Below are 11,706 nucleotides of genomic sequence, written 5' to 3' on the forward strand. Positions count from 1 at the left end.
AATAACGCCCTCCCCTTGTTTCCTTGGTACTTCCTCCCAGGCTCCCCTCCCTGGACGACCCTAGGAGATTCCCTGCTTTCAGTCCTGGAAACACAAGTACCGAGAGAGCTAATCTCTCTCCCCTCGCCTCACCCAGAGGGTATGCAAAGTCAGGCTTAGTAAATCTAACAAAGAGATTTTCCCCCTGACTTCTTCCTCTCACCAATTCCCTGGTGAGCTGCAGACTCAATTCCCTGGAGTCCCCACTAAAGAAAAACTCCAACAGGTCTTAAAAAGAAAGCTTTATATAAAAAGAGTGAAAAAGGTCATAATATATAGTCTCTGTATCAAGGTGGCAATATACAGGGTCAATTGCTTAAAGGGAAAAAATGAATAAACAGCTTTATCCAAAAAGAATACAATTCAAAACACTCTAGCAACTACACACATGTAAATACAAAAAAACTATATAAACCTATTGTCTTACTATCTTTGTACTTACAACTTGGAAACAGAAGATTAGAAAGCCAGGAGATAGAAAAATCACTCTCAGAGCCGAGAGGGTCAGACCCAAGACAAAGAACAAAGAACTCACACCCAAAACTTCGCTTCACCCAGATTTGAAAAAGTCTTGTTTCCTGATTGGTCCTCTGGTCAGGTGTTTCAGGTAAAAGAACATTAACCCTTAGCTATCTGTTTATGACAGTCATGAAGATAGCTGGGAGAGCTGGTGGCATACGGTCGGAGTAGAGAGTCCACATATCTGGATAGTCCTTCAGTGAGAGTGCTGATTCCAGAGATGATAGAGCGTCCAGGGTTTCTAGGTTGTGGATCTTGGGTAGTAGATAGAATAACCCCGGCTGGGCCTCTAAGGGTGTGTTGATTTGTTCCTGTGTTAGTGTAGGGAGTGTCCTGAGTAATTGGTGCAGTTTCTTAATACATTCCTCAGTGGGATCTGAGGAAAGTGGCCTGTAGAATTTGATATTGGAGAGTTGTCTGGCAGCCTCCTTCTGGTAGTCAGACCTATTTATGAGGAAATAAGGAAACAAATCAACAGAGCCAGACGTGTACCCAGAAGCATCCTGCTACAAAACAAGCCCAAGAAAGAAACCAACAGAACTCCACTGGCCAGTACCTACAGTCCTCAGCTAAAACCCCTCTAACGCATCATCAGGGATCTACAACCCATCCTGGACAATGATCCTCCCTTTCTCAGACCTTGGGAGGCAGGCCAATCCTTGCCCACAGACAACCCACAAACCTTAAGCATGTTCTTGCCAGCAACCACACACCACACCGTAACTACTCTTACTCAGGAACCAATCCATGCAACAAACCTTGATGACAACTCTGCTCACATATCTACATCAGCAACACCATCACAGGACCTAACCAGATCAGCTACAACATCACTGGTTCATTCACCTGCACATCCACCAATGTTATATACTCCATCATGTGCCAGCAATGCCCCTCTGCTATGTACATCGGCCAAACTGGACAGTCCCTAAGTAAAAGGATAGATGGACACAAGTCAGATATTAGGAATGGCAATATACAAATACCTGTAGGAGAGCACTTCAACCTCTCTGGCCACACAATAGCAGATGTAAAGGCAGTCATCTGACAGCAAAAAAACTTCAGGACCAGACTTCAAAGAGAAACTACTGAGCTTCAGTTCATTTGCAAATTTGACACCATCAGATCAGGATTAAACAAAGACTGAATGGCTAGCCAACTACAAAAGCAGTTTCTCTTCCCTTGGTGTTCACTCCTCAACTGCTGGAAGAGGGCCTCATCCTCCCTGACTGAACTAACCTCGTTATCTCCAGACTGATTCTTGCCTGCATATTTATACCTGCCTCTGGAAATTTCTATTACATGTGTTTGACGTGGGTATTCACCCATGAAAGCTCATGCTCCAATACATCTGTTAGGCCTTGGCTATACTTGAGAGTTGCAGCACTGGTGGTGGCTTTACGGCGCTGTAACTCACTCCCCGTCCACACTGGCAAGGCACATACAGCGCTGTATCTCCCTGGCTACAGCGCTGCCTGTACTCCACCTTGACGAGAGGAATAAAGAAAAATAGCACTTCAGCTATAGCACTGAGGTGCCAGCGTAAACAGGGAATAACCTAACTACGCTGTAACAGACCTCTGGAAGCTTCCCATAATGCTGTTAAGTAAAGATAACTCTCTTTGTTTTGTTGTGAACTCGGGGCTCCCGGAGCTGCTTATCAAAAAAACAAACACAGCTCCTGTTTGCTGTGAATGAGCTCCCTTTGGAATGCCCACAGCTAGTGTTTGCTTGAAGAGAGGGAAGGAAGGGGCTTGAGGAGAGAAGCAGAGTGACATGCGGGAGAGATCCATTTTGGGGAGGCTGCTTATCTGGTCTGTGAGGAAAAAAACAAAGAGGGCTATTTGCTTTCAGTGAGCGGGTCGGAACTTGCAAGGCAGCTGCTGACAGAGTGTCGGCTCCAAAAATCCACTGTCTCTCCCCCCCACTCTCCCTGTCACACTCCACCCTCCCCTTTTGAAAAGCGCGTTGCAGCCACTTGAACGCTGGGATAGCTGCCCATAATGCACCGCTCCCAGTGCCGCTGCAGATGCTGCAGATGTGGCCATGACAGTGCGCTGGTAGCTGTCAGTGTGGACAGACTGCAGCGCTTTCCCTACTCAGCTGTACGAAGACAGGTTTAACTCCCAGTGCTGTACAGCAGCAAGTGTAACCATACCCTCAGTCTTTAAGGTGCCACAGGACTCTTTGTCGCTTTAGGCTGCTAGTGTTGTTTTTAAACTTGTTATGAAGAACAAGTGTAAGCTTCGTTGTAACATACGTTGTGCCTGGACTGCTCAAGACCTGAATGCTTGTGTAAGAGGAACTCTTTGAGTTGGCTTCTTAAATACCTTCATGCTGTTTCACATCTGATAGTCCTTGATGAAACTTTGGAGCCTTGTCTTATAACAGGCTTATTCAAAGTGATACAAGCTATGAAAGTGAGATCTGGGAAGAGTGTTGCTGTTTTCATAATGTAATAAAAATAATAATAAATAATAAAAATGATAAAAAATAATAAAAATGATAAAAAATAATTAATAAATAGTGTTGAATAAGCATGTCATAAAAACAAATTTTGTATTTCCAAGATCATTGATTTTATAATTTATACTCAAGTAAAGGAGAAAATCCCTGGAAATATTCATTTTTTAGGAGGGGGTTCATGAACCTTGACATTTTAGTGAAAGGGGTATGACGGGTTGGGTCACAGAGACCCCTTGGGACTGTCACCTGATGTGTTGAAACTACTTCTAAGCCCATGTTCCCTGGCAGGTTAGGACTTCAGAACCCTGCCTTGTTGAACCAGAAACACCAGGCTGCTCCAACACAGACCCAGGGTCTGAACCACATCCCCCAAAAACTTCAGACTTAACTGAAAACAGCCTAGAAAGTGCTCCTGTCTCTAGCACCCAGACACCCAGTTCCCAGTGGGATCCAAACCCCAAATAAGTTCGTTTTACTCTGTATGTAACCCTTCTGCCCATTTGAGTTGGCAGCAACAAGGGCCGGGTTCAGTATCCAGGGGTTCCGTTTCAATAATGCAATACAAAACCAGCTTGAGCACCCACCCAGTGACCTGAGACAATTACATACCACCCCCCGGGCACCTCTAGGAGGCAATACTTCCCCTCTCGCAAGCACGGAGTCTGAGTGTAGCAAAATCCTTTTAATAAAGGAGGGGAACAATGTGGCATTATGTTGGGGAAACACCACAAACAGGATTCATAACACAAACCATGAGCCAAAGACCCACCCCCAAGTAAGTTGGCAGTGTCCTTTTGCCCTCAGGGTCTTAAGTCCAACCACCCAAAAGATCACCCCAAAGGTCTTTTGAGTCCAGCAACCCAAAAATCCAACAATCCAAAAGTCTCTGTTCCTGATCAGTGCAGCCCCAGAGTTCAAAAGTTCATTTGCAGAGGTCTACTCCTCACCCTCTTCAGCTGGGTGGAAATGGGGGGGAAGAAAGGGGCACATGGGCACCTTACATGGTCCGAGGCCGACTGCCCCGCCTCTCTATGGGGTTCTGCTTCTGCCTTCACCACGAACTGCTCCGTTCTACCAGCTGCTCCGCTCCTCCAGCCGTTCCCGCAAAGTGCTCCACTTCACTCACCATCCCATGGGCTGCTTCAACTGTTCCACAAACTGCTCCACTTTGCCGACCACTTAACAATATATCTCTAGGCTCCCCCTCTAGTTAATACAGCACTCAGTGATTTTAGCTTTTAGAGATTTTTGTTTGTAGTAGGGAAGCCCCAGTGCTGGTCCCCCTATTAGCCCAAAATGAATTCATCACAGCAGTCTGTAATTAGAGTCCTAACAGAATCAAAATTAGCACTATTATTTAACAATGGAGAAAGTGCAATTGGTGTTTAAAGCTGGCAAGGGGTGCATGGGAGGGCATTACATGCACCTACCTGCCCCCCAACCTTTCTCAATTCACCAGGTTTTGGAACCCATGTCCCTTGTCTAGCAAGTGCTACTTACTTGATGGTGAGACACTCTGTCATAAAACAGTTTTATTGTCCTTGATTCACATAATTAGGGTAACAACACTTTATTCCTCCTGCCCCAATGACAGAGAAACTGGGGATCCCACAGCTGCCAAAGTGACAATTTTGGGCTGCTGTGCGCTTATGCTAGGCAGGGTGGGTGTGCCTACGCAAACAAGATCAGTCCCTGAAGTTCTTTTCCACACTCATCACAATTCACCACCAGATGTCAGGGTAGAGCTCATACTGGGACTCTGCTTACATGTATAAAGCTTATATCTGAAATTGTGAAATATGTTATTATTTAAATCCTATGTCCATGAAATTAACCAAAATGGATTGTGAATTTGGTAGGGCCCTAGTGATAATAATTGCATTAACAGGTGTGTTGTAAACAAGACACGAGAAGTAATTCTTCCGCTTTACTCTGCGCTGGTTAGGCCTCAACTGGAGTATTGTGTCCAGTTCTGGGCATCGCATTTCAAGAAAGATGTGGAGAAATTGGAGAGGGTCCAGAGAAGAGCAACAAGAATGATTAAAGGTCTTGAGAACATGACCTATGAAGGAAGGCTGAAGGAATTGGGTTTGTTTAGTTTGGAAAAGAGAAGACTGAGAGGGGACATGATAGCAGTTTTCAGGTATCTAAAAGGGTGTCATCAGGATGTGGGAGAAAACTTGTTCACCTTAGCCTCCAATGATAGAACAAGAAGCAATGGGCTTAAACTGCAGCAAGGGAGATTTAGGTTGGACATTAGGAAAAAGTTCCTAACTGTCAGGGTAGTTAAACACTGGAATAAATTGCCTAGGGAAGTTGTGGAATCTCCATCTCTGGAGATATTTAAGAGTAGGTTAGATAAATGTCTATCAGGGATGGTCTAGACAGTATTTGGTCCTGCCATGAGGGCAGGGGACTGGACTCGATGACCTCTCGAGGTCCCTTCCAGTTCTAGAGTCTATGAGTCTATGAGATCCAGAGTCAATCTGAGTAAAGGAAGAAAAAGGTGTCAAGTTACAATTGCATGTTACATGAGATGTTCCTGTGACTAAGAACACAGAGTTGATGTGACCCGAATGACTTTTGAATGATATTATCTAAAGGTGATGATACAGTTTGTGTCCAGTCCTGGAGCATCTACTTTCCTGATTTGTACACATTGTTCTAGCTGGGTTAACTTTGAAAGCACTAAGGCCTCCGTTCAGGGAAGTGAACTTTGCTGAATAGTGAGACGCACGTTCTAAAAGTTAAGCATGTTCTTGAGAGCATTGCTGAACTACATCCTGCCAAAAGTCATTCTCCCTCCCCTGCCACTTCCCATTCCCATGTTCCCTTTGTGCGTCTTGTGAACTCCAATCCCGCCTTGATTTATTTGTGACTTTCTGGGCGTGCTGCAAAAGGTATCTGTTTGGAGGGTTCGGGGAGGAGGGCTATGGGTGTGCTTCCTAGAGGGTGAAGATGTAGGTGGCAGGCTGAGTTCCTGCAGCAGTGATGATTTTTAATGTTGATGAGGTTTAGTTCAGTTAATTAATGATAGGGCATCTAAAGCCTCAGATAGATGTCTCTATTTAAAATGTAAAAGCATAACTATTTTATTTAATCTTTATTCTTCTGTCTTTCTTTTTATTAAAAATAAAGTGACTAGACACTAGTCATCTGGTCACATGTTATTTTTTGTGAATAGACTGAAGCAAAGTAGGCATTGAGCAGCTCTGCCTTCTTATCTTTCATTGTCAGCTCATCTTCTCCATTGAGCAGCAGGGCCCACACCATCCTTGATCTTTCTTTTTTGTCTGACATATTTGTAGAACCCCTTCTTGTGGTCTCTTAACATTTCTTGCCAGTTGTAACTCATTCCTTGCCTTGACTTTCCTTACTTTGTCCCTGCGCTCTCATGTTGTTCCCATGTATATTTCCTTAGTGACATACCCCTCCTTCCATTTCCTGCATGTATCCCTTTTGGGTTTTAGATAGCTAAAAAGCTCCTTGTGCAGCCCTATTGGTCTCCTATGGTGGCTCTTATCTTTCTTCTGCATTGGAATAGCTTGATTTTTGAGCTTCTAGTATTATAGCTTTTAGGAACTGCCAGCCCCCTTTGACTCCCTTTCTTTCTAATTGGTCTCTCCATAAGACCTTGTCTACTATTGCTCCAGGTTGGTTGAAATTCATTTCCACTAGTGCTACAGTGAAGTGCTCAGATGCTAGAGGGATAGGATCAGAGGGCAGAATTTGGCCCTGTGGTTTTCCTGGTATTTCAATTCTCAGTATTGTCTGTCCAAAACATTCAGAAATCAAGAGTGAGAACCTAAAAAATTCATGAAATTGGCTTAAAATTGTGCATTTTTTAAAAATCGTGGGTCTGGGATTTTAAGTCTGTCAGTGCCACGTTGAGCTTTTCTCTGCAACACTGAGGGCTACATACTTATTTTGGTATCAGGGCCTCACTTAATCCATGATTCCAGGACCTGGGTGCTTTAAGACCAAATATTGTGAGACTTCATATAATTATAGTGAAAGCTGGCAGCTGAGTTCCTTCAATGGGCGAGGGAGGGGCAGAAGTACGACACATGGCCAGGAGAATATCCCCGGCTCTTATTTTGTGAGATTCTCTTAGCGCTGGTGGAAAAACAAACATCCAACAGAGGGACTATAACAAAAATGTTGAGGTCACCACTTCCTCTTGCATCCTATATTCACATCAAATACTCCTGCCCCTCCTCTACCTCCCATTTCACTTCCCCAGCTGACCCACCCTCTCTCATCTTCCCTTCCACCCTTTTCTTTGGAAATCTCATGTCTCCTTTCCTTCTTGCGACATTCTGGAGAGCATTACAGGGTCAGATAAGCATTGCTGTGGGATTACTTGGGGTTGGTCGTGCTTTGAGGAGGGGGTTGGACTAGATGACATCCTGAGGTCTCTTCCAACCCTAATCGTCTATGATTCTATGATTAGGGAGACGTGCCCTGCTGTAACTTTGCTATGAAATGGCAAAAGTTAGATAAGAATAGCCAATGCAGCCTCTCCCATATAAAGAAAGGAGAACTGGGTCAGCTACAATAAGCGTGAGGTCAGCTTTATCCCATCCCTCAAACCAAACCTCTCTTATGGCTCATCTCAGGACTCCAGAACTGGTTCCTGAATTTATGCCTCTGACCATCCATCTAGAGCTGAGAGAATTATTGTTTTTTCACTTCACTGGCCAAAGTGAAAAAATATATATAATTTTGGTTTGAACAAAACATTTTGCTCGACTTGAAGTTTTGTTGTGGAGAGTTGTCATATTTTCAGGGGATTTTTGCCCTTAATTTTGTAAAACAACTCTAGCTAAATTTCAGAATGAAATATTGTTTCAAAGTGGAAAGTTGACATTGATTTCAACTTTTGATTTTTTTTCCCCTTGTGCATGTGGCTGAAACTATTCACAGAGGGTTTGGCTACACTTGCAGATGTTAAACCAGCCCTTGGAGACTGCAGCAGGGAAAGCGCTGCTGTGTGTTCATGCTGTCAGCTGCAAGAGCATGAGTGTGGCCATATTTGTGGCAAACATATATATATATATATGGAGATATTACCTATCTCATAGAACTGGAAGGGACCCTGAAAGGTCATCAAGTCTTGTCCCTTGCCTTCACTAGCAGGACTGAGTACTGATTTTGCCCCAGATCCCTAAGTAGCCCCCTCAAGGATAGAGCTCACAACCCTGGATTTAGCAGGCCACTGCTCAAACCACTGAGCTATCCCATAGAGTACCTCTTCCCATTCTGGCACTGTTTCTTGTGAGAAGGAGGAGGAAGGGTACAGGGCATCCTGCATCCTGTCCCAATGGTCCGTGATGCATTGCTTCGCATCCCAGTAATCCCTCTGCTTCCATCAACAATTGGCACCATCTTTCAATGGTTTTCGTACTGCGTGCTCTGTCCAAGGATGGCTCCAGACACCAGCACGCCAAGCGTGTGCCTGGGGTGGCAAGCCACGGGTGGCACTCTGCCGGTTGCTGTGGGGGCGGCAGGCAGGCTGCCTTTGGCGGCATGCCTGCGGAGGGTCCGCTGGTCCCGCGGCTTCGGCGGACCTCCTGCAGGTGTGCCGCCGAATCCGTGGGACCAAGGACCTCCCAGAGGCAAGTCGCTGAAGGCAGCCTGCCTGCCATGCTTGGGGCGGCAAAATACCTGAAAGAGCAGCAAAGGCTCCTGTGGCACCTTATAGACTAACAGATGTTTTGGAGCATGAGCTTTCATGGGTGAATACCCACTTCGTCGGATGACATGCATCCAACAAAGTGAGTATTCACCCACGAAAGCTCATGCTTCAAAACGTCTGTTAGTCTATAAGGTGCCACAGGATTCTTTGCTGCTTTTACAGATCCAGATTAACACGGCTACTCCTCTGATACAAAATACCTAGAGCTGTCCCTGGCTCTGGCTCTCTTTTGGTCTCTAGGAATGGATCCCAAACTGCTGAGAAATATGCTGATGGGTCTCGCCAGCACGTCACGAATTACAGTCAAGTTACTCTTTATGCTACAAAGTGACAGTGAGGAGTCCGACGATGCTGACTCACATAATGCAGACGACATAAGATTGCTTGTGACATTCATGGGTATGCTCACCAACGTGGAATGCTACTTCTGGGCTCTGGAAACAAGCACTGAGTGTTGGGATCACATTGTCATGCAAGTCTGGGATGATGAACAGTGGCTGCAGAACTTTCGGATGAGGAAAGCCACTTTCATCGGATTGTGTGATGAGTTCGCCCCCACCCTGAAGCAAAAGGACATAAGATTGAGAGGTGCCCTGCTGGTGGAGAAGTGGGTGGCTATTGCAATCTGGAAGCTAGCAACTCCAGACAGCTACCGATCGGTCGCTAACCAGTTTGGAGTGGGAAAGTTGACCGTTAGAATCGTGTTGATGCAAGTTTGCAGGGCCATTAATCGTATCCTGCTTAGAAGATCCATGACTCTGGGCAACATGCGTGACATTGTGGATGGCTTTGCACAAATGGGTTTCCCTAACTGCGGAGGGGCGATAGATGGGATGCATATTCCAATTCTGGCACCAGCCCACTTAGCCTCCGAATACATAGATTGGAAGGAGTATTTCTCTATGGTTCTCCGGGCACTTGTGGATCACCATAGGCATTTCACCGACATTAACACAGGCTGGTCTGGAAAGGTGCATGGCGCACACATCTTTCAGAACACAGGCCTGTTCAGGAAGCTGAAAGCTGGAACTTTCTTCCCAGACCCGAAGATCACCATAGGGGAAGTCAAAATGCCCATTGTGACCCTAGGAGACCTCGCTTGCCCTTTCATGCCATGGCTCATGAAACCCTACACAGGGAGACTTGACAGCAGCAAGGAGCAGTTCAACAACAGGCTGAGTCGGTGCAGAATGACTGTTGAGTGTGCTTTTGACTGTTTAAAAGGCCGTTGGTGCTGTTTGTATGGGAAGCTGGACCTGGCTGATGACAACATCCCCACGGTTATAGCCATGTGCTGTACCCTCCATAACATTTGTGAAGGGTAGAGTGAAAGCTTCACTCAGGCATGGACCTCAGAGATTCAACGCCTGGAGACTGAATTTGAACAACCAGAGATTAGGGCTATTACAGGGGCCCAGGCTGTAAGGATTAGGCATGCCTTGAGGGAGCAATTTGATGCCAAAAGCCACCAGTAATGTTTGGTGCCCTGCATGGGAGTGAAGTGCCGTGGTTCCAATGCTAGTAGGCATCTGTGTTTGCTACATATGATACATTGACTAGTAGTGCCTGTTGCTTTCCTGGGCTATGCTATCTTTTACTTAATGCAATAAAGAATGTTTCCAAAACCAAAAAAATCATTTATTTAAAAGAAACACAACTGCTGGAGAAATACACGTGGCATGACACATCTGTGCTGAGGAATACACTGATGGGTCTCGCCAGCACGTCACGAATTACAGTCAAGTTACTCTTTATGCTACAAAGTGACAGTAAGGAGTCCGATGATGTCGACTCATGTAACGCAGACAACACGAGATTGCTTGTGGCATTCATGGGCATGCTCATCAACGTGGAATGCTACTTTTGTGTGGGAGGAGGGAAGGCGGCAGGGTGGGGAATGGGACAATCACAGATTTGTGTATGTCCTGTTATCATATTCAGCCTTCCTGGCTGGAGTGCCTCACAATGAGTGCGGCACTTCAGGCTGGCTAAAATGCATGGTAATGGGGGTTGAGTGCAGTGGGTAAGTGTCATAGTTTGCAGGGCTGGGTGGTGAAGCTACAGGTGTTGGAGGCAGATGGTGGTGATAAGAAATCAGATGTTGGGTAGTGGGTTGGCAGTGACAAGGAGGCACAAAGGAAAGAGTTTTGGGACAAGAGCTGCGGGTGTGGGTGCGGGTGCGGATCTGCTCCATATGCAGTGCTATGAGCACCTGCATCGAGTCTGCTTGGTGCTCCATGATGCTTAGCAGCCGCTCCATGGTTTGCTGCTAGTGATCCGCATTCTGCTGGTGGAGCCTCCTTTCAGTCTCCTGCCACTCTTGTACTTTTTGATTTTCAGTAAGGGACAGCTGCATGACTCCATGCAGAAGGTCCTCCTTGCTTCTTTGTGAAAGCTTCCTGAGTCTTTGCAGCCTTTTGGCCGTTGATAACAAAGACAGCTGGGATCTCAAGGTTTTGTCTGTAAAGCTAAAATGCAACACTTAACAGAGGCAGCATTGTTCACACCAGGCCGAGCAATGATTCAGCTGAATTTAAAGACATGCACAGTGCACACAATAGTACAAACAGCCTGTCTCAAGGAAAGTGCATATAACCCACAAGAGCCCCAAAATGGTGAGTAACCACAGGGATGGGGAAGACTGATTGTTCCTGGGTTGTACTGTCCTCTGGGGTCCTATGCCTTGGGGAGAGCCAATAGCTGCAGGCAGCCCCTATACTCAACACTGTCCCCACATTTTCTACAAGATTGGTTCGTCCTGGAAGGTATCTCACTGCTGTGGGTGACCTGGGAAGCAAGGAAGGGTCTTCTGCAACAATGTGGCTTCTGCCCTGGCCCATATGCGCTTTCCTGTGTGCAGCAATGGTCCCCCCCGTCTGTCATGGCACAGTGGTGCGGACATGTTAGCCTGACTGGGACAAGGAGCACAGCAGCTCTGCCAAGGGACCTGCGCAAGCAGATTGCCCAGCTTCTGCCTGAGACCT

The sequence above is a fragment of the Gopherus flavomarginatus genome, chromosome 3 (genome assembly GCF_025201925.1).
Source record: "Gopherus flavomarginatus isolate rGopFla2 chromosome 3, rGopFla2.mat.asm, whole genome shotgun sequence".
Lineage (NCBI taxonomy): Eukaryota > Metazoa > Chordata > Testudines > Testudinidae > Gopherus > Gopherus flavomarginatus.